General features: G+C 41.8%; 1 protein-coding gene across 1 annotated transcript in view; it reads left to right on the forward strand.

The window, feature by feature from the left end:
- Window positions 1–24,239, forward strand: part of LOC117081388 — an 83,363-nt gene that overhangs the window by 7,791 nt on the left and 51,333 nt on the right. Inside the window, exon 2 of the mRNA XM_033207203.1 lies at window positions 6,097–6,269. The gene's annotated coding sequence lies outside the window, so the exon portion shown is untranslated. The remainder of the gene's footprint in view (window positions 1–6,096; window positions 6,270–24,239) is intronic.

Here is a 24,239-nt window from a genome sequence, read left to right on the forward strand (position 1 = left end):
GTAAAGAGTAACGATAGCTAAGATTTACTGAGTTCTTCTGATACTCAAATCTAAGTAATCTGGCTCCAGAACCTAAGGTATCAGCTTGAAATCCCAATATAGGTATACCTCAGAGTATGTGGTATATTGTGGGATCAGTTCCAGACCATCACAATAAAGTGGGTCACACACATTTTATGGTTTCTCAGTACATATAAAAGTTAAGTTTACACTATACTATGGTCCAAGATTGTCCAACCCATGACCCACAAGCTACACACAACCCAGAACAGCTTTGAGTGTGGCCAAACACAAATTTGTAAACTTTCCTAAAGCATTATGAAATGTTTTTGCGTGGGCCGGGCGCGGTGGCTCAAGCCTGTAATCCCAGCACTTTGGGAGGCCGAGACGGGCGGATCACGAGGTCAGGAGATCGAGACCATCCTGGCTAATACGGTGAAACCCCGTCTCTACTAAAAATACAAAAACTAGCCGGGCGACGAGGCGGGCGCCTGTAGTCCCAGCTACTCGGGAGGCGGAGGCAGGAGAATGGCGTGAACCCGGGAGGCGGAGCTTTCAGTGAGCTGAGATCCGGCCACTGCACTCCAGCCTGGGCGACAGAGCGAGACTCCGTCTCAAAAAAAAAAAAAAAAAAAAAAAAGAAATGTTTTTGCAATTTTTTTTAGCACATCAGCTATTGCTAGTGTTAGTGTATCTTATGTGTGGCCCAAGACAATTCTTCTTCTTCCAATGTGGCCCAGGGAAGCCAGAAGATTGGACACCCCTGCTATAGTCAATTAAGTGTACAAGAGCGTTATATCTAAACAAATAAAAATTAAAAATACTGTATTGCTAAAAAGTGCTAATGATCATCTGAACCTTCAGCGAGTCATAGTCTTTTTGCTGGTGGAGGGCCTTGCCTCAATGTTGATGGCTGCTGACTGAGCAAAATGTTTGCTGAAGGTTGGGGTGGCTACAGCAATTTCTTTTTTTTTTTTTTTTTTTTGAGGCGGAGTCTTGCTCTGTTGCCCAGGCTGGAGTGCAGTGGCCGGATCTCGGCTCACTGCAAACTCCACCTCCCAGGTTCACGCCATTCTCCTGCCTCAGCCTCCCGAGTAGCTGGGACTACAGGCGCCCGCCACCTCGTCCGGCAAGTTTTTTGTATTTTTTAGTAGAGATGGGGTTTCACTGTGTTAGCCAGGATGGTTTCGATCTCCTGACCTCGTGATCCGCCCATCTCAGCCTCCCAAAGTGCTGGGATTACAGGCTTGAGCCACCGCGCCCGGCCGGCTACAGCAATTTCTTAAAAAATGAGACAACAATGAAGTTTGATGCATCAATTGACTCTTTATTTCACAAAAGATTTCTCTGTAGCATACAATGCTGTTTGATAGCATTTTACCCACAGTAGAATGTCTTTCAAAGTTGGAGTCAGTCCTCTCGAACCCTGCTGCTGCTTTATCAACTAACTTTATGTCATATTCTGAGTTATTTGTTGTCATTTCAACAAAGTTCCCAGCATCTTCACCTTTATGTTTATCTTGACTAGATTCCATCTCAAGAAACTATTTTCGACCGGGTGTGGTATATGCCTATAATCCCAGTATTTTGCGAAGTCAAGGTAAGGAACTCACTTAAGACCAAGGTAAGGGACTCACTTAAGACCAGGAGTTCAAGACCAACCTAGACAACATAGCGAGATGCTATCTCCACAAAAAAAATTTTTTTTAATTAGCCAGATGTGGTGGCATGCACCTGTAGTCCTAGCTAATCGGGAGGCTGAGGTAGGAAGATTGTTTGAGCCAAGGAGTTTGAGGTTACAGTGAGCTATGATTGCACCACTGCACTCCAGCCTAGGTGACAGAGCAAGACCCCGTTTCAAAAAACAAAACTCTTCCTTTTCCCATCCATCAGAAGCAACTCCTTATTGTTCAAGTTTCATTATGAGATTGCAACAATTCAATCATATCTTCAAATTCTAGTTCTCCACTTCAAATTCTAGTTTTCTTGCTATTTCTGGCACATCTATAGTTACTTCCTCTACTGGAGTCTTGAACCCTTCAAAGTCATGAGGGGTGGAGTCAACTTCTTCCAAAGTCCTGTTAATGTTGATATTTTGACCTCCTCCCACAAATCATGGATGTTTTTAATGACATCTAGAATGGTGAATCCTTTCCAGAAGGTTTTCACTTTGCCCAGATCCATCAGAGGACTCACTATACATGGTAGCTAAGGCCTTTTGAAATGTATTTCTTAAATAAGACCTGAAAGTAGAAATAACTCTGTAATCCATGGACAGCAGAATAGACAATGTGTTAGCAGGCATGGAAACAACATTAATCTTGTACATCTTCATCAGAGCTCTTGGGTGACCAGTTGCACTGCTGGAGAGCAGTAATACTTTGAAAGGAATTTTTTCTGAGCAGTGGGTCTCAACAGTGCACTTAAAATATTCAGTAAACTATGCTGTAAACAGATGTGCTTTCTCCTTCAGGCTGTGATGTTTCATCTATAGAGCACAGGCAGAATAGATTGAGCATAATTGTTAAGGGCTCTAGGATTTTCAGAATGGTAAATGAACATTGGCTTCCACTTAAAGTCACCAGCTGCTTTAGCCCCTAACAAGAGAGTCAGCCTGTCTTTTGACACTAGCCACTGCTTTCTTCTCTCTAGCTATGAAAGTCCTAAATGTATCTTCTTCCAATCTAAGGCTGTTTTGTCACAAGAAGCATAGCTTTCAGCTTATCTCAGCTTTTGATATGTCTTCCTCACTAAGCTTAATCAATTTTAGGTTTGATTTAAAGTGAGAGACGTGTGACTTTTCCTTTCACTTGATCACTTGGAGGCCATTCTAGGGTTCTTAATTGGCCTAATTCCAATATTGTTGTGTCTCAGGGAATAGAGAGGTCTGAGGAGAGGCAGAGAGACTAGAAACAACTGGTCAGTGGATCAGTAGGAACACACATGTTTATTAAATTTACCATCTCATATGGGTGTGGTTTGTGGTGCCCCTAAACAATTACAATAGTGATCAAAGTTCACAGATCACAGATCACCGTAACAGTTATAATAATTAATGAAAAAGTTTGAAATATTGTGAGAATTATCAAAATGTGATAGAGACATAAAGTAAGCACATGCTGTTGGGAAAATGGCTCCAATAGACTTGTTTGATGCAGGGTTGCCACACATATCTTCAATTTGTGAAAAATGCAGAAGCTGCAGAGTGCAATAAGGTGAGGCACAATGAAACAAAGTATGCCTTTATACTCCAATCTGTAGGAATACACCATAAAAATCTGTATATTGAAGAGGAATTAACCTCAATTTTGGGGGGGTTCTAAATTTATAAATCCCAGGAAAGAGACTTACTGGTTTAGCTTAGTTTGAATTCTCATCCCTAAACCAATCAATTAAAATCAAGGCAATGGGACTATTATAAGAAAATGCAGCTTTCATGCCAGATATGTGGATGCTATGGGGCAGTTTCCAGGAGAAGGAGATATACCAGGCAGACAATCTCACAGTAGAGCATATGCATATTTCTTTCCATAGTCTAATTTCATAAATTCTCTTGTCTAGCATAGTGCAGTTTTCCCACGTAGACACCTTGCCTACTCAATGAGAAACAAGTAAAAGACATGACCAGCTACTACATCCATCTTTCATTTCGAGAATCTTAATTGATCAGGTCTGGATGTAGTTGTATATAATTTTGCAATCTATGGGCTAAATGACAAATGTAACAGCCCTCAAAACAAAACAATCATATCTTTTGCAAAGGTTCTAAGGTCAGCTCCTGTTGTATGAGAAATTACCTTGGGGCAATGGTAGCCTCCTAGGCCTTAGGCAAAGCTATCTCAGGGTAAGACCCACAGACCAAACTAAGTATTTAGAATCCCACAATTTATTAAAAAATTTAAAACACTCACTGAGAAGTAAGAGGAAAGAGAGAGGTAGATTAACACTCTTTGGATAAGGTACAAGCAGGGTAGAAGGACCATACTACCTGAATCTGGATTACACAATGTTCATATTCCTGTCTTTCCCCTTGCTGTGCCAGCTTTTCTTTCTGACAGTGTGGTTATGAGGATCAGAGGTGATGTTTGAGCAAGGGATCCAACAGATGAAAGGTGTATGGAACCAGTGTACACAGGGACTTGCCTATTGGAAAGATGCAGGGACACGTATGCATGACAGTAGCTATATCTCATCAATCAGCCTGATGAGTAGGTCTCAATTTCATTTGCATTTTGGGGGCAAAGGACAAGCAGGGTTAGAATGATATCAACTATGAGTGGCTGATGTAAGGCTTCAACAAAGTCAAGAGCTTAATGTCTCTCATGTATATTTAGTGAACCATGAATATTTGCTATGCCTTGGTCCTCCCTTCCCTTTCTATCAACTTTAGAAAATGTATGTTCTAACATGTCTCACATGCCTGTTAGAAATGCTTGTTCCCCAGTGCCACAAATAAATACCACTTGAACATAAATTTAATTTTCTCAGCAAGGCCATTTTTACTTTCTGCAGAAAGGGCACACTCACCAGCAGTTTTGCCACGAGAGTACACCGAACAAAGGAGACAGGGTTATTTATAACCTGACACATCTACCCTACTGCCATGTACGGTTTCCATTGCCTGGAATGGGACTCCACATTCTCTATTTGTCCCGATTGGGTAGCAGCTTAGAACTTTCTAAAAGAGGCAAAGGCAGAGGATAATAAAGGAAAGAGGCAGTAAATTGTGGGATGCTGAGAAAGGTAAAAATACTTCCAAATAAGGAAGAGGAACAGGCTATGACCTAATGCTTGCTTGGACCAGTATAAGCATGCCAGGGCAAATATTTAGGCTACGTTGTGGGAGCTAAGAACACAAAGTACGTTAATTTCTTTATTATGGCTAGCAGATGTCTGAGAATGTTAGCACATGTCTTTGAATACATTTTGCTTCTAAGAGAAGTTACTATTTATTCCTAATTAGACAGGGAGGAAAGTCTCTTTGAAGAGGAACCTCTGCTTTACTTTTTACGTGCCATTTGCTTCCATACCTGGGTTCATTTAGCCTTTTTATTTTTTGTTTTCTGCTCTATTAGTAAAATTGAAAATTCTCTAAAAATTTAAAATGTGCATTACAAATCAAAGATGACGTATAGTCAAGATTACCGTTGAAGATCTCTTAAATTGCCCATAAGGCACAATATATTGCATTTATGAGCCACCTTGGAAGCTGATGTTCTGTCTCTCAGTAAGTCCAACCTAGAGAATTTACCTTGCAGCATTGGAACAGATGGCTCATCCTTCTGTTGACCCCCAGAGGAAGTCATTGGCTTGCATGTAGGACCTCTAGGCTTGGACTCAGACTACTAGATGCCCACACTATGAGAGGCACCTGGCAACAGACCAACTGAGACAATGACATGTTTGTGTCTTCTGTCTTCTGCTTACTCTGGGCATTAATTTGCTTAGTCAAATGATGCTTATACTTCCCTCTCTCAAGCCCACTTCAGTTCATATGAATTAAATATGTGTATGTTCTATTTCCAGGGTACAAAAAGTATTAAATGATGAAAGACAACTAGAATATCCACAATTAAAAAAAAAAAAACCTCTTTAGAAAAGAAGAAAAAAAAAAGAGCAACCTACAGAGGTCACTTGCCCAGATCTTCTAGCACATCTTGCTGGAGGAAGACAATAAAGTAGATCATAGGGCCAGAAAACTTAATGTGCACCGGGTTTGTTAACTCACTTCCTTAAGAGTGGATTAAGTTCAGTATGGCTGCCCCAGGATTCTGCTAAGAGAGTTTTCCTTATTTGTATCCAACAGGGCCATCCTTGAGTATAATGATTAATATTATGTGTCAACTTGACCAGGCTAGGGGATACTCAAATAACTGGTAACACATTATTTTTGGGTGTGTCTGTGGTACACCCAGATGTGAGGATGTTCCTGGAAGAGATTAGCATTTGAATCAGTAGATTGGGTAGAGATCACCCTCACCAGCACGGGTGAGTGTCATTCAATCCATTGAGGACCTGGATAGAACAAAAAGGTGAAGGAAGGGTGAATTTGTTCTCTCTGCTTGAAGTGGGACATCCATCTTCTTCTACCCTCAGACAGCTGTGCTCCTGATTCTCAGGCCTCGGGACCTAGACCAGGATTTCCATCAGCTCCCCTGGCTCGCAGGCCTTCTGACTTCTGACTCACCATGGGCTCTCCTGGATGCAGCTTGATGATGGCAGATCGTGGGACTTCTTGGCCTCTGTAATCACATGAAACAATGCCCACAGTATGTCTCCTATTAAATAAATATATATCTAATCTCTTATTGGTTCTGCTGCTCTGGAGAACCCTGGCTAATACACTAAGAAAGAGCTTGGGGAGGATTCCTCTGAAGGGGACTCTACTATTTTAGCAGTATACTCTATGCTGGTGAATACATTTGAGCTGGGTCTTATCTTACAGGTTGAGCAATAATCACAGGTGATTTTGCAAGAATTGAGTTCTATTTTATTTTATTTTGCATGGCTTAAGACTGAAGCAGCCCATTGCATTCATTTTTGAGGATAGTGTTTGCTAATAACCCAACGCAGAAATCATTTGTGGTTAGGATTATGATCTAATCATTCACCAAACTTATAACAGATGATCTCCACTCGGTCACAAAAAAATTGCACAACAGTGGGATAATTAATATTTTCTAATAAAAAAGTGGAACTCTCATAGTAGCCATCTAGATGGGGGAGAAGGTGTTCTCAATTCTGTTATGTGTTTTTAATTCTGTTTGGCAGTTATATTACATTTTTCTGGCTCATTCATTCTTTTGCACTTAGATGACTATTTTCTATCATCTCTTCTGTCAGTCCTCCAATACTTCCCTTACCACTCTCTCTCAGTTGATGCCCATCATAAAAAACTACTATAGGCCGGGTGCAATGGCTCACACCTGTAATTCCATCACTTTGGGAGGGTGAGGTGGGTGGATCACCTGAGGTCAGGAGTTTGAGACCAGCCTGGTCAACATGACGAAACCCATTCTCTACTAAAAATACAAAAACTTAGCTGGGCATGGTGGTAGGCACCTGTAGTCCCAGCTACTTGGGAGGCTGAGGCAGGAGAATTGCTTGAACTTGGGAGGCAGAGATTGTAGTGAGCTGAGATTGCACAATTGCACTCCAGCCTGGGTGACAGGGTGAGACTCTCAAAAAAACAAAAACAAAAACAAAAACTCCTACAAATGTGGTGGCTTAAAACAACACATGTTTTTTATCTCACAATCTAGAAGTCAGAAGTTGGATGGAAATTTCCCTGGGTTAAAATCGAGGTATAGGCAGGACTATGCCTGTTTCTGAAAGCCACATGGAGAAGCCCTTTATGCCTTTTCTCCTTTCTAGCGGCCACTTGTATTCCTTGGCTCATGGTCTCCTTATTCCATCTTGAAAGCCGGCAACTCTCTGCCCCTTTCCCCATCGTCACATGTTTCTCTCAACCATATTCTTCTGCCTCCTTCTTTCTTCCACTGTTATTTTATTTTATTTTTTTTTTTGAGATGGAGTCTCACTCTGTTGCCCAGGCTAGAGTGCAGTAGTGGTGCAGTCTCAGCTCACTGCAACCTCCGCCTGCCAGGTTCAAGCAATTCTCCTGCCTCAGCCTCCCAAGTAGCTGGGACTACAGGCATTCACCACAACGCCCACCTAATTTTTTGTACTTTTTGTAGAGACGAGTTTTCACCATGCTGGCCAGGCTGGTCTTGAACTCCCAACATTGGCCTCCCAAAGGGCTGGGATTACAGGTGTGAGCCACCGCACCCAGCCTCCTTCCACTGTTTTTAGTAATAGCCATAGTGAAGATATAATTCGCATACCATATAATCCATGCATTTAAAGTGTACAATTTGATAGCTGTTAGTATAGTCATGGAGTTGTACATCCATCCATTACCAGAACCAAGTTTGGAACATTTTCATTATCCCCAAGAGACCCTGTGCCTTTAGCAGTTATCTTTTATTCTTACCCGTCACTCATTCCTAACCCTTGGTAATCACTAATCTGCTTTCTGCCTTTATGGATTTTCCTCTTCTGGCCTTTTCCTATAAATGGAATCATACAGCATATGCTCTTTTGTCACTGGCTTTTTTCACTTGGCATGCTTTCAAGGTTCATCCATGCTGTAGCATATCTCAGTACTTCATTCTCCTCTTCCGCTTTTAGGGACTCATGTGACTCGATTGGGCCAACCCGGTAATCCAGCAAAAGCTGCCCATCTCATGGTCCTTACTGTTTTTTGGTTTGTTTTTCTTTTTGAAATGGAGTCTCGCTCTGGTGCCCAGGTTGGAGTGCAGTGGCGTGGTCTCGTCTCACTGAAACCTCTGCCTCCCAGGTTCAAGTGCTTCTCTTGCCACAGCCTCCTGAGTAGCTAGGATTACAGGCATGCGCCACCACGCCCGGCTAATTTTTGTATTTTTAGTAGAGATGGGGGTTCACTATGTTGGTCACGCTGATCTCGAACTCCTGACCTCAAGATCCACCCGCCTCAGCCTCCCAAAGTGCTGGGATTACAGGTGTGAGACACTGTGCCTGGCCCGCGGTCCTTACCCTTAATCACATCTACCAAGTCCCTTTGGCCGTGTAAGGTAACACAGTCACAGATATCGGGATTTAGGACATGGACATCATTGGGGGGCCATTACTCAGTCTACTGCAATGAATAGCCTTCCTATTTCAGAGAGAAAATAAAAGCAGTCAGAGAAGAATTTTGAAAACTCTTTATCTCCACTGCCTTTCCCCTGTTCCCCAGCATGTGGAGCCACGGACTCTGCCTTCCCCCCATCAAGATGGTGCAGAATCTCATATTCCCAGCATTTGTTACCACAGACTTCCCCTTTCTGTCCTGCTAGCAGAGGCCACGCTGCCACTCAGTGTCGGACCCCTTCTCCTCTCACTTCCTCAGTGGCACTGTTGGAGCTACCCTCCCCTCTCCTGCATTATCATTTCTTACTTTTCTCTTGGACCATTTCAATCGGCATAAAACAACTTGTAATTTCACCCTTCTGAAAACAAAATCCTTTTTTGGCCCATTTCCCTCTTCTACTAGTGCCTCATTTCTTTGTTCCCCCAACTCTTTACAACAAAACTTCATGAAAGATTTGTCTATGTTGTTTTCAATTTTTCTTTTTCAATTATGGTTTTTTTTGGTTAGAGAGTCACTAAAAAAAATTTTTTTTTCTTCAATTCTGTTTGTTTTTTTTTTTGCCGTGGGGGTGGGAGGGGGGGTCTCACTATACTGCCCCTTGTGGTCTCGAACTCTTGGGCTCAAGCAATCCTTCTGCCCTGGCCTTGCAAAGTGCTGGAATTACAGGAGTGGGCTACCATGCCCAGCCAATTTATTGTGATTAAGTATATATAATATAATTTACCGTTTTAACTGTTTTCAAGTATACAATTCAGGGGCACAAATTGCTTTCACAATGTTGTTCAACCGCCAACACTGTCCACTTCTAGAATTTTTCATCATTCCAAACAGAAACTGCATACCCCTTAACCAATAGCTTCCATTCTCCCCTGCCCCCCAGCCCCTAGTAGCACCATTCTACTTTCTGTCTCTGAATTCGACTATGCTGGGTACCTCTATAAGTGGAATCATGCAATATTTATTCTTTTGTGTCTAGCTTCTTTCACACAGCATAATGTTTTAAAGGTTTCTCTATATGGTAGTATGAGGCAGCATTTCATTCCTTTTCATGGCTGAATAATATTCCATTGTATGCATATAGCACATTGTATTTATCCATTTTCCTTCTTTTTTTTTTTTTTTTTTTAAGACGGAGTCTTGCTCTGTCACCAGGCTGGAGTACAGTGGCACAATCTCGGCTCACTGCAACCTCCGCCTCCTGGGTTCAAGCGATTCTCTTGCCTCAGCCTCCCAAGTAGCTGGGACTACAGGCATGTGCTACCACACCTAACTAATTTTTATATTTTTGTAGAGATGAGGTTTCACCATGCTGGCCAGGATGGTCTCGATCTCAACCTTGTGATCCGCCTGCCTCAGCCTCCCAAAGTGCTTGGATTACAGGCGTGAGCCACCGTGCCTGGCCCCATTTTCTTGTTGATGGACACTTGGGTTGTTTCCATTTTGGGGCTATTGTGAATACTGCTGCCATGAACATGTGCATACAAGTATCTGTTGAGTCATTTCTCTTAAGTTCACTACAGTCAGGCTTTCACTCTCACTGGTCAACACAAATTGTTCTTGTCAAGGTCATCAGTGACCTCTGAGTTGCTGCAGCCAGTTATCAATTCTTCATTCTCATCTTGTGTAACAGTGCCATTTGCATTGATCACTGCCTCCTCCTTGAAGTCTTTTCTTCAGTTGACCTCCAGGACACCACCACACACTTCCAATTACCTTTCCACCTCACTCGCCACTATTCCTTAGCCTCCTTTGTTAATCATGCTTACTGCCCCCTCTACAGTCTTTGGAACTATTCTCTTTTCTATCTGCATTTTCTCCCTTAGTAATATCTTCCAATCTTAAGGTGACGCCGACTATTTACCTGGCATGTCCATTGGATAGCAAGTGAGCATCTTACCTTTAACATGTCCCAGACTAAATTCCTGATCATCTGTATCCTCCCCATGAAAATATGCTTTCAGTCTTTCTGAACCAATTCAGTGCGATCCTTCTAGATGCTTAGGCACAAGTCCTGGAATCATCTTTTATTCCTCGATTTCTCTCCCATCTCATGTTCAGTCTATTAACAAATGCTGTTGGCACCTTCTTTAAAATATTTACAGAATCTGCCATGTGGGGCGGTACACACCTATAGTCCCAGCTTCCATCTACTCAGGAAGCAGAGGTGGGAGAGTCGCTTGAGTCCAGGAGTTTGAGTCCAGCCTGGACAACATAGCAAGACCCTATCTTGAAAACACACACACACACACGCGCACACACACACACACTTTGATCATTTTTCTCCGTCTTTACCACTACTGCCTTGATGCAAGTCATCAACATCTCTTGCCTGGATTTTTTCCATAATCTCCTAACTAGTCTCCCTGAGTCTTCTTTTGCCTCTCTCCAGTTAATACTCAATACATCAGCAAAATCTTGCCATTAAAATGTAAGTTTCTCATGTTGTTGTTGTGATTCAAGAAGCGGTGAAAGGCCGACTGCAAAGCAGTGAGACACTTATTGGGGTCTTAGGAATTGTGATTCAGGAGAAACAGATGTGGTCAAAGGTCAAATTGTGTTCTGAAAAAGAAAGGAGAGTAGTAATTTTTTAAAAGATGCCAAGGGTGATTACACTAGTTGTTTTGAAAGAATTATTGTTGGTAGAGGAGGCTGGCTTAGTACATGAATCCATAGTTCACTGGTTGTAGCTGTTTAGAAGTTATAGTGCTGGCAAAATTTATCTATTTTCCAAGATGTTTTGGTCATGGGGATTTGGCCCAGTTCAAAGGTTTAAGGCAAGTTTCTGGGGTTTTTTTATTTCCAAGGTTGCAGGTTTTGTAGAATTAGTACTTCTTAGAATGGCTTCCCAATTTAATTTTATTTCATTATTTATTTATTTATTTTTGAGACAGGATCTCACTCTGTCACCCAGGCTAGTGTATAGTGGTATGATTGCAGCTCCTGCAAGCGTCGACCTCCCAAGCTCAAGTGATCCTCCCACTTCAACCTCCTGAATAACTGGAGCTACAGTCACATGCCATCACACCAAATTGATTTTTGTTGTTTTTAGTTGAGACGAGGTCTCACTATGTTGCCCTTGAACTCCTGAGCTCAAGCAGTCCTCCTGCCTTGGCCTCCCAAAGTGCTGAGATTACAGGTGTGAGTCAATGCACCCAGCCCTGATTTAATTTTAGAGCTCTGAACCAGAGTGATGCCATTTTGTATATCACATTTCACATTCCCCTGTTTTGATCAAGATCTGACAGGAGGCAGCATTGCTGATCAATTATTATTGGTTGGCCATAGATTTGTTATATATTTTCTTTGGAGCTAGAAATGTCTGTTTTTAGAGTGGCTTGTGCCACAGAGGTGAGTTGTCAAAAGATAACATGCAGAAATTGGCCAAGTTTGAGTAACAGGGGAGCCATTTTCATAAAGAGGCCTGCATTAGTCTATGGCAATTAGCTGTACATCAGAAAAGGCATACATTTGATTAACCATGTGTAAAGATCATTCTTCAGCCTTCTTTCCTGAAATAGATGATGAGATTTCAGGAAGGAGATAGAAGGCGATTGTGTTTCTTTTGGTGAGAAGCTTTCTTGGTCAGATAAAGGAATTCCAGAGGGAGATTCTCTGTGCCCTTGGAGAGAGAGGAAAAAGACAGAATTAGAGGGACCTTGATTCTGAGGCCTTTCCATTTTCAAAAGCACGTTAACATGCCAAAGTACCATATTTTTGGGGAAACATTCTCCGCACGCAACATTTCCACATGAAACTTCCCCAGGTGTTTCACACACTGAAAGCTGAGTTGGTGGCTGTGGAGAGAATATTTGAGTTAATAGCTGAGTGGCAAAGGATCCCATTAACCCAGTCTCCCATTCCTGGAAATAGGCCAACCCCATTAAACAGCTGTATCTGATTTCAGGAGATGGTGTTGCAGACAGGCTTTCACACAGAAGAAACACAGAGGTTAATGTTTGGAACAATATAAACCAGTTTCTTTAGAGTTTGGAGGGCAGTCAGTTGAGGTGTCTTGATGTTAAACTCAAAGCGTTCTATTTCTAAAGTAGAAATAGGCGGTAGCAATCTGACAGCTTTTCTGGTCTGTAATTTGCATATCACAAGGTTGTTTATTCATGAGCTTCAGCTTGCAGGCCCTCCGGAAAAAGGTAGTAGCAATTTCAGTGAGTCCAAGTCAGAAAAATGGAATAAAATTTTGGAAACATTAGTTTGGAGACTTGTAACCAGGAAATAATTCAAAATTCAGTCTGAACTGTAGGCAAATCATAGAAACAATGGCCAGTGGTAGAATCTAGTAATAGGTGTAATACAGTTCTTTTCTGAAACCTAATTTTTCAATCTCTAGTTCCCCATTTCTACCAAAGATAAATCATAACAGAACCAATTTATTTGCTGAATAATTTTAGTCTATTATACATGGCTTGATTATTTGCATAAAGTAAAGCAGCAATAGCGATTGGCTATATAGGCACTTTATAAATTGGCTTTGCAGGGGCTTTTTCATAAGAATCTCAGATTATATTTTTAAAAGCTGGCCGGGCATAGTGGCTCATGCCTGTAATCCCAGCACTTTGGGAGGCCAAGGCGGGCAGATGACCTGAGGTTGGGAATTTGAGACCAGCCTGGCTAACATGGAGAAACCCGTCTCTACTAAAAACACAAAATTAGCCGAGCGTGGTGGCACATACGTGTAATCTCAGCTAGTCTGGAGGCCGAGGCAGGAGAATTGCTTGAACTGGGAGGTGGAGGTTGCAGTGAGCCAAGATCGCGCCATTGCACTCTAGCCTGGGCAACAAGAGCGAAACTCTGTCTCAAAAAAAAAAGCCTCTCAAGGGTAGGAAGCCAAGCCAAGGACTTCCCATCAGATTATACCTGTAATAACTATACAAATTGGATGAATTCTTGTCTTCTAACGGTCCCCAAAATATCTTGAGGTTCCTGGGCCTGTTAGAAAGTGATATTCTTTGCTTACCATAGGATCAAAAATCCTTTAAAGAAACTGTGTAGACAAGGAGCCAGGACAGTCTTTTTCCAAGTCTATTGGCTTTAAAGTCAGTCTCAATTCCTTAAAGCAGCCTGATCACATATGAAAATATGACATTCCAGCCAAAGCCTTGGTAAAATAACCAGTGTCTCTAATTGTGTCCTATCACAGAAGGAAACAGATTCTTACTGACTTTATTCAAATACCTATATTGCCATAAAATAAAAATATTCATTCAGTTTCCAAATTTTGAAGATATCAGTTAGGGAGAAAAGTAAATGTTTCCATTTTACTCACAAAAGTATACTTTCCCAATTACCATAAGCTATAAATAGCTTAAGAGGAAAAATAGATTTTTTTTTAAACTCTGAAAAACAAAACAAAACAATCAGCAGCATGCCTATAATCCCAGCAGTTTAGGAGGCTGAGGCAGGACGATTGCTTGAACTCAGGAGTTTGAAGCCAGCTTGGACAACATGGCGTGGCCCTGTCTCAAAATAAATAAATAAATAAAAGAATGTTTCAGGCAAAAAAGTCAAAAACATCATTTCAGTCCTTTATCAGGTTAGTCCCATCTGCTTAACTGTTGTTCTGCATGATGTCAGATTGGCAATTTTATGGGTCCAATGTTTTTCACTGGAGTTTTTTTTTTTTTTAAACCCAGTCCAATTGAACCATCTTGAGGTTATAAGCAGTGGTCTGTATTTTAAAGTACCTTTGAGAGGCTTTTTCATGAACCTCCTTGAAAATACACCACCTTAAGATTTGCAAAGAGCTCTTAGAACGAAAGCATCAGAATGAAGCAATTTACCAAGACATATCAGAGTTTTAGGACTTTCATGCAATTTTGGAACGTATATTAACACATTTATACAAATATAACTCAAAGAAAATTAAACACCATTTCTAAATTTGACAATGCTTTCTATATGATTTTAACATACCAGATAAGCCCAATATGTCTCTCTTGGAGTTCCAGGGGCTCTTTTTGGAATGTCCAAAAGTTAGTTTGAAGTCAAAAATAATTTAGAATTCAAAATCTGCTTTTGGGTAGTTTGTCATGTCAATGGTTTAAAACACTTGATTAAAGCTAATTTTAATAAAATCTTATACAGATCTATCCAATCTCAGTCAGTCTTGACCACACAAGATAATAGTTGCACAACCCTTTTATAACTTCTTACAGATTTTTTTCCATTCTCTTTCCCCCCACATCTCTCTACATCCATTCAATTTTTTTTGTTTGTTTGTTTGAGACAGAGTTTCGCTCTGTCGCCCAGGCTGGAGCACAATGGTGGGATCTCAGCTCACTGCAACCTCCACCTCCTGGGTTCAAGTGATTGATTCTCCTGCCTCAGCCTCCCGAGTAGCTGGGATTACAGGTGTCCGCCATCAGGTCCGGCTAATTTTTGTATTTTTAGTAGAGACAGGGTTTCACCGTGTTGGTTAGGCTGGTCTCGGACTCCCAAAGTGCTGGGATTACAGGCATGAACCACTGTACCCGGCCCCATTCAGTTTTATCTATTATTCTTTTTAAAAACTTTTAAATGTTTAATTTGTATGGGTACCTAGAGATATATATGTTTATGGGGTGTATTTTGATGCAGGTGTACAATGTTTAATAATCACATCGGGGTAAATGGAGTATCCATCACCTCAAGCATTCATCATTTCTTTGTATTATGAACATTCCAATCATATTCCCTCAATTATTCTAAATGTACAATAAATTATTGCTGAATGTAGTCACCCTGTTGTGCTATCAAATACTATATCTTACTAATTGTATCTAACTATATTTTTATATCCATTAACCATACCTATTCTATACCCCCACTACCCTACCCAGCCTCCAGTAACCATCATTCTATCTCTGTCTTCATATGTTCAATTGTTTTAATTACTAGCTCCCATGAATGAATGCTAACATGAGAAGTTTGTCTTTCTGTGCCTGGTTTATTCCACTTAACATAATGTCCCTCAGTTCCACCTATATTGTTGCAGATGACAGTATCTCATTCTATTTTATGGCTTACTAGTACTGTATTGTGTATATGTACCATATTTTCTTGATCCATTTACCTGTTGATAGACACGTAGGTTAATTCCAGATCTTGGCTGCTGTGCATAATGCTGCAGTCAACATGGGAGTGCCGACATCTTGTCAATATACGGATTTCCTTTCCCTGGGGTATCTACCTAACAGTGGGATTACTAGATCATATGCTAGTTTTATTTTTAGTTTTTGAGGAAACTCCATACTATTCCTCATAGTAGCTGTACTGTTTGACACTTCCACTGACAGTATTTGAGGTTTCCCCTTCCTCTACATCCTCACCAGTGCTCATTGTTATTGCCTGTCTTTTGAATAAAAGCCATTTTAACTAGGGTGAGATGATATCTCACTGTAGTGGTTTTTCTGTTTTTTTTTGTTTATTTATTTATTTATTTATTTTAATCAGGGTGCCACTCTGTTACCCAGGCTGGAGTGCAGTGGTGCAATCATGGCTCACTGCAGTCTTGACTTCCCAGGTTCAAGTGATCCTCCTGCCTCAGCCTCCTGAGTACCTGGGACTACAAGCGTGGCACCACCACGCCCGGCTATTTAAAAAATTTTTTTTGTAGAGATGGGGTTTCCCTGTGTTGCCCAGGCTGGTCTCAAACTCCTGGGCTCAAGATCCTCCCTCCTTGGCCTTCCAGAGTGCTGGGATTATAGCCATGAGCCACTACCCCCAGCATTCGTTGTAGTTTTGATTTTCATTTATCTGATGATCAGTGATGTTGAACACCTTTTCATATACCTGTTTGCCATTTATATGTCTTCTTTTGAGAAATGTCTATTCAATATCATTCTTTTTTATTCATTCCATTTAAACAACCTTGAATTCACCTCTAAACTAGACAAAATTACTTTTCATTTAACAAAACCCACATATTTATGTTTTTAAAAATAACCTTCTAACAAAAAATACATTCTACTGTCCTTGTCCAATCTATATACATAATTATTTCTCTTATATCTAGTAGTTTTAATTATACATACTAACTACAATTTTCAGTGATCCTAAATTCTAGTGAACAACCTAGGAAGTAAGTAGTTTTAATTATTATGTACCAGATGCAGAGCCCAGGCCTGAGGACAGGGCTGTGAAGACAATGCCTGTAGGAGCTAACCTCTCCTAGCATGGCCAGGAGGCACAGCTGGGCCAGGGAGGATGTATTGACCTTGGCTCTGCCCTGAAGCTGGTGGTCCAGGTGCTGTAGATATATATGTCTTCAGACCTCACCGTAGGCATTGTCTAGACCCCAGAATCTAAAGGCTCGAAACCTAATTTTAAAACCAGCTTTATTTACCAAAGATTACTAAAGTCATGTGAATTTGAAAAGCATCTGGGGCTGGCTGCGGTGGCTCATGCCTGTAATCCCAGCACTTTGGGAGGCCGACGCAGGTGGATCACCTGAGATCAGGAGTTCGAGACCAGCCTGGCCAACATGGCAAAACTCCATCTCTACTAAAAATACAAAAATTAGCCAGGCATGGTGGCAGGTGCCTGTAATCCCAGCTACTCAGGAGGCTGAGGCAGGAGAATCGCTTGAACCTTGCACAAAGATCAGGTTTTCTCTCACAGTACAAAGGAATTCCTGGTACCGTCAAAAGCCAGAGGGATTAGAGAGGTCAATGCAAAAGAGAGCAGAGCTTTAGCCCTGAGAGGGTCTTGCCACAACTCTGGGGCTCCATAAGGAAAACTGAGAATCCCAAAAGGGAGGTGTGGTGCCTTTTTCTGTGTGACTCAAGGGGTTTCAGGGACACTAGAAGTTCCTCCTAGATCTCTTCATGTGGAATCAGAAATAGCAAAAAAGAAGGACCAGAAGTGGAAGGAAATGGAAGAACAAATCTTAGAGGAGCCAATTTGGAGATTTAAAGCTTTCCAGAAAGGCCAGTGAAATTTTACTTTTTTTTTTTTTTTTTGAAGCAAAAATCATGCCAACAAGAAAGGAAGCCAACAGAGGGACCAAACACAATTAAAAAGGGATTTCAGTTGCTGAAAAAAATTCCCAGAAACAGAATCCAAAAGAGAAAAACAGAAAGGCCTTGAAAAAAAAAACACAAAAACTTACAGCCTGAATATCAGCTTTTAATTAGGTTGATTTCTGACTGTAGAGTTCTTTAAAAAAAAATCTTTTCATATCTCTTGTTTTCAGATTTCAGCCAGGATAAATAGCCAGTATTCCTGGCTTTTGACCTGTTTTTTCTTTCTTTCTTTTTTTTTTTTTGGAGACAGAGTCTAACTCTGTTTGCCTAGGCTGGAGTGCAGTGGCACAAACATAGCTCACCGCAGCCTCGACCTTTTGGGCTCAAGCAATCCCCCTGCCTCAGCCTCCTGAGTAGCTGGGACATAGGTGTGCACCGCTACGCCTGGCTAATTTTTTTTTAAATTTTTTCTTTTTAATTTATAGAGACAGGGTTTGTCATGTTGCCCAGGCTGGTCTCAAATTCCTGGACTTAAGCTGTCCTCCTGCCTTGACCTCCCAAAGTGCTGAGATTACAGGAATGAGCCACTGTATGCAGCCAATTGTTTTTGCTCTTGTTGTTGTTTTTAACAAAGGTCCCTCCCAAGTGACTTACCAAAAGCAAAAACCTTAGCCAAGGTTATAACTTAAACAAGGATGCATGAGGTATTTCCAAAGAGCTACAAAGCAGTCGTTACAAGACCCAGAACTACCCCCCAAAGACAGGTTAAAAAAAGGAAAGTTTGTCTATGTGCATCTCAGATGAAAGATTAAAAGAGTCAGTAAGACAGGAAATCAAAAGCTGTCTATGAAAAGGAAAAACGTCAATAACAAATGAGTATCCCAAAAGGTAATGAGTCACATGAATATTAAACCATAACTGGGCCATGGCAGTGAAAGCACCAAATCCTAACCATAGACCACAAAGTGGGCGCCTTTTTTTTGTTTTGAGACAGAGTCTCGCTGTGTCACCAGGCTGGAGTGCAGTGGTGCAATCTTGGCTCACTGCAACCTCCACCTCCCGGGTTCAAGCGAGCCCGAGTAGCTGGGATTACAGGCATGCACCACTACGCTTGGATAATTTTTGTAGTTTTAGTAGAGGTGGGGTTTCACCATGTTGGCCAGGCTGGTCTCAAACTCCTGACCTCAAGTGATCCACCCGCCTCAGCCTCCCAAAGTGTTGGGATTACAGGCGTGAGCCACCATGCCCAGCCTTTTTTTTTTTTTGTAAATAAATCCTGCAGGAAATCCAAAGCAGACAATGTTTTTTCTTTGTTTGTTTGTTTGTTTTTGTTTTTAAACTTTAGAGACAGGATCTCACACCCTGCCTGGAGTGCAGTGGTGTGATCTCAGTTCATTGCAGCCTCACCCTCCTGGGTTCAGTTGATCCTCCCACCTCAGCCTCCCGAGTAGCTGGGACTACAGGCATGTACCATCACACCTGGCTAACAAAGCAGGCAGTCTGAGCATATAAGGATTTTTTTCTTCAGATAACCCTGTTCTGAAAGCATACAAGGATTTTAACTTAGTTTTAGGTCAGAATTTTAGCTCTTTAATTTTGTCAAGACAATTTCTAAGGCTAGCCATAACACGATCATGTGTCTTTTTTTTTTTTTAATTTGATCCTCCCATAAATACAAATAATGCAATCGTTTAGAAAGAGAGACCTTTAAAAAACTTTCAAATATAGTCTTTCTAATTTAAAGGATGCATCTGTTGGTCACTGAAGGTGAGAAATTCTAGAAACTTGAGGTTTTTTTTTTAATTTTAGAGTTTTTTTTTTTGAGACGGAGTCTCGCTCTGTCGCCCGGGCTGGAGTGCAGTGGCCGGATCTCAGCTCACTGCAAGCTCTGCCTCCCGGGTTTACGCCATTCTCCTGCCTCAGCCTCCCGAGTAGCTGGGACTACAGACGCCCGCCACCTTGCCCGGCTAGCTTTTTGTATTTTTTTTAGTAGAGACGGGGTTTCACCATGTTAGCCAGGATGGTCTCGATCTCCTGACCTCGTGATCCGCCCATCTCGGCCTCCCAAAGTGCTGGGATTACAGGCTTGAGCCACCACGCCCGGCCAATTTTAGAGATTTTTTAAAGCTATTTTTGCATTGCTATCTCTTAGGGACACTAGTTTAGATCTCTGGAGTCTTTTAGATGCCTCAAGAAACCAACTAAAGTAGGTATCCCACTCAGGCTGTTTATTCTTTCATTTTAGCCCTGTAATAGAGAAGGAAAACAAGTTTGGGAGATTAAAAAAGCCTCAGGTTGGCAATTGTAATTCCAAATCACTTTCAGTGATATTGGTCCACTGAGAATGAAATTTACAAGATGAATGACCATAATGTTTGTCTAAAAAACAAACAGGTGTTTAAGAAGAAGGGTAACTTAGCACTTATACCATTAGAAGCAAAAGGGCTCGTGAATGCTCACCAAAAAGGGAACATTTTCTTTGTTGACAGCTGGCAACAAAGGCTACCCAATAAAGGCTTCAACCTCAACCAAGGTGGGAGGTTCCGGAAAATGAGAGGACTCCCCAGGAGGGTTTGAGGCTGTCAGGAAGGCAATGGGACGCAAGGGGTTCCTGCAAGTACCATGCTTGAATCCACAGGAGCACTGGGACACAGAGGAAGAGAGTCACTTGTATCCCACTTACGACACCATTTAATGTCAACCAAGAAGAGGTGAAAGACCTTACTGCAAAGCAAGGAAATAAGCATTTATTGGGGTTGTAGGAATTGTAATTCATGAGACACAGATTCAGCTAAAGGCCAAATCATGTTCTGAAGAGAGGAAGGAGAGTAAGGATTTTAAAAAGGATGCTGAGGGTGGTTACACTAGTTGTCTTTGAAAGAATTATCATGGGTGGAGGTGGCTGGCTTAGTACCTGAGTCTATAGTCATTGGTTGTGGTTGTGTAGGAGTCATAGTGCTAGAAAACTTCAGCTGCTTGCCAGGATGTTGTGGTCATGGAGGTTTGGCCTAGTTGAAAGTTTCAAGGCAAGGCCCTGTTTTTTGTTTTTCAAGGTTGCAGGTCATGCAGGTCATCCTTAGAATGGCTTCCCTGCTCCATTTTAGAGCTGTGAACCAGAGTAATGCTATTTGACATATCACATTTCATATTCCTCTACTGAAAACCCTCCAAAGGCTCTTCATCTCATTCATAGTGAAAGTCAACATCCTGGAAATGGACTGCAAGGCCCTATACAATCAGGTCCTTCATTGGTTCTCTGACCTTACCTCCTGTAGCTCTCTACCTCACTCATATTTTCTCAGCCATTCTGGCCTCGTTGCTTTTATCAAACATTCCAAGCACTTTCTCACAAGGGCCATGCCATTACTGTTTCCTTACTCCCTCACCTTCTTTATTCAGACGCCACCTTTTCACTGAGATCTTTCCTGATGACCCTATTAAAATTATAATCCTGCCAGAACTTTATTTTTCTTCTTTTCTTTTCTTTCTTTCTTTCTTTCTTTTTTTTTTTTTGAGATGGAGTCTCACTCTGTCATCCAGGCTGGAGTGCATTTGCGCAATCTCGGCTCACTGCAACCTCCACCTCCCGGGTTCAAGCAATTCTCCCTGCCTCAGCCTCCTAAGTAGCTGGGATTACAGGCGCCTACCACCATGCCTGGCTAATTTTTTGTATTTTTAGGAGAGACAGGGTTTTGCCATGTTGGTCAGGCTGGTCTTGAACTCCTGACTTCAGGTGATCCACCCACCTTGGCCTCCTAATGTGCTGAGGTTACAGGCGTGAGCCACCATGCCTGGCAGCACTTTACTTTTCTTTATTGCACTTACTACTTTGTAAGATACAATTTACTCAGTTATGCTTTTTGTTGTGTTTCTCTTCCTAGTAGAGTGTAAACTATCTAGGGCAGAAATGTGTTTCTTTTGTTCACTGATGTAGCCCCAGGTCCTAGTACACTGCCTGGCACATGGCATATACTCCAACATTTTTGTGTGAGATAAAAGACCAAGTTCTAGTCAAGTCACACATGGGAGCAGTAAATTATGGCGAAGTCACCTGATACTCTCAGTATTGAAACAGGAAGCAAACTTAGCTGCTGGTTGGCCATGGCTTGAAGAAAATGTTGCACATTTGCAAGAGCAGTTGTGGGGAATGGTAAAGGCAGCCCAAACCTCACAGAGGGTCTTGCTGAGGTTAAAAAAATCTATTTGTGAAGGACCAGTCTGGAGATATTCTACAGAATCTTATCATAGCTACCATTTATTAACTGTGTCAGGAGCATAGTAAATGCATTACCTTCACTATTTTATTTTATTCTCACAGTAACACTGAGATAAATATTATCATTTACATTTACTGGAGGGAAAATGGAGGCTTAGATCAGTTGAATAACTTGTCCCTGGTTACCCAACTAGAAAATGGCAGAACTGGCTGGGCATGGTGGCTCATGCCTGTAATCTCAGCTCTTTGGGAGTCCGAGGCCTAGAGGATCATGAGGTCAGGAGATGGACACCATCCTGGCTAACATGGTGAAACCCCATTTCTATAAAAATACAAAAACTTAGCCGGGCTTGGTGGCAGCAGGTGCCTGTAGTCCCAGCTACTAGGGAGGCTGAGGCAAGAGAATGGCATCAACCCGGGAGGCAGAGCTTGCAGTGAGCCGAGATCGTGCCACTGCACTCCAGGCTGGGTGACAGAGCAAGACTGTCTCAAAAAAAAAAAAGAAGAAGAAGAAGAAAAAAAAAAAAAAATGAAGAAAATGGCAGAGGTGAGATTCAAAATGAGCTCTGTTTTACTCCAAAGTCCATTATGCTTGCACCGTGTGCTGTGCTTCTCGTGGGTATGGTGTAAGGAAGAGGATGTTTGGATAGATCCAATCTGGAATGATTTGAAAGTGGACGAGGCAGAATAAAAGAGGTCTACAACGTTAGTTCATAGGAAGTAGAGTGGTTGAATGGTGTACTGTGATTCTGGAGGATCAGAATCCTGGACAGAGATGGCACCATAGCCATGAATGGAGTAAGGTTCCTGGAAGCAAATGGAGAAATGAAGGAATTAGACACATGAATGAAGCAGTAATGCAGGGCAACTGACACATTTAGCATCATGGCAGAATGAACTAGTGAAGATCTCTGCCACTCCTTTTCTACTGCAAAGACATAGAAATGGTGTTCTTGGGTGCCAAAACTGAACGAGGAACTGAAGTCTGGATCTGTAAACCTGCTGCCTTAGCCAAGGAAATATCAAAGCAGGATATATGCTCTATAGCTAGTTTCCTGGCTTTTAGCACCTGTGTAAGAATAGAAGCTACGGCCATGCGTGGTGGCTCACGCCTGTCATCCCAGCACTTTGGGAGGCCAAGGCGGGTGGATCACCTGAGGTCAGGAGTTCCAGACCAGTCTGGCCAACATGATGAAACTCCATCTCTACTAAAAATGAGCCAGGCATGGTGGTAGGTGCCTGTAATCCCAGCTAGTTGGGAGGCTGAGGCAGAAGAATTGCTTGAACCTGGGAGGTGGAGGTTGCAGTGAGCTGTGATTGCACCACTGCACTCCAGCCTGGGCAACAAGAGTGAAACTCTGTTTCAAAAAAAAAAAAAGAAGATGTGGCCTTGAGGTAGCGTTAGTCAGGAAACTGAACTGAGATACCTAAATCAAGCCAGGGCTCGGGTGGAGCTACTCCTCAGTGAAAGGGGAAACTAAAAATCCTCAGGGCTCGGGTGGAGCTACTCCTCAGTGAAAGGGGAAACTAAAAATCCTCAGGGCTTGGGTGGAGCTACTCCTCAGTGAAAGGGGAAACTAAAAATCCTCAGGGAAGTTGTAAGGGAATGTATGTCTCCTCCATGTTCAGACTTTTTAATCTGAATTTATCCCATACTTATTGTTTTAATTTGAAGAGGAGATATTAGTATAAAAGCTGAGCCAGAACAATGAAATCCTGCTTGTGCCTGGCAGATGCAGATATAAAGCCACTATGTAACACACTTCCATTACTCAGTAAACTCGCAAGGGAAAAGAATCCCTATTGAAGATGAGCTCATAGTTAAATTTCAAACCGCATAGAGAAATAATCCACTATGCAAAGATTTATCAGGCATAGTATAATTGCATTTCTAAAACTTTGATTTTTTTTTTTTTTTTTTTTTTTTTTTTTTTTGAGGCGGAGTCTCGCTCTGTCGCCCGGACTGGAGTGCAGTGGCCGGATCTCAGCTCACTGCAAGCTCCGCCTCCCGGGTTCCCGCCATTCTCCTGCCTCAGCCTCCCGAGTAGCTGGGACTACAGGCGCCCGCCACCTCGCCCGGCTAGTTTTTGTATTTTTAGTAGAGACGGGGTTTCACAGTATTAGCCAGGATGGTCTCGATCTCCTGACCTCATGATCCGCCCGTCTCGGCCTCCCAAAGTGCTGGGATTACAGGCTTGAGCCACCGCGCCCGGCCAAAACTTTGATTTTTATAGAGTGATCTTTAAAAGATTATAAAGTAAATAGTTTTGAAAAATGATTAAAAGAATGAAAGAAGATAAGATACAGGAATCATATGGAAAGAGCAAGACTCTGTAAAGACAGACCAGGTAGACTGAAAAGGAATCAAATATAACTTAGAGAAATGAAAAACTTT

This window comes from Trachypithecus francoisi, unplaced genomic scaffold (genome assembly GCF_009764315.1).
Source record: "Trachypithecus francoisi isolate TF-2019V2 unplaced genomic scaffold, Tfra_2.0 Lachesis_group8, whole genome shotgun sequence".
Taxonomy (NCBI): domain Eukaryota; kingdom Metazoa; phylum Chordata; class Mammalia; order Primates; family Cercopithecidae; genus Trachypithecus; species Trachypithecus francoisi.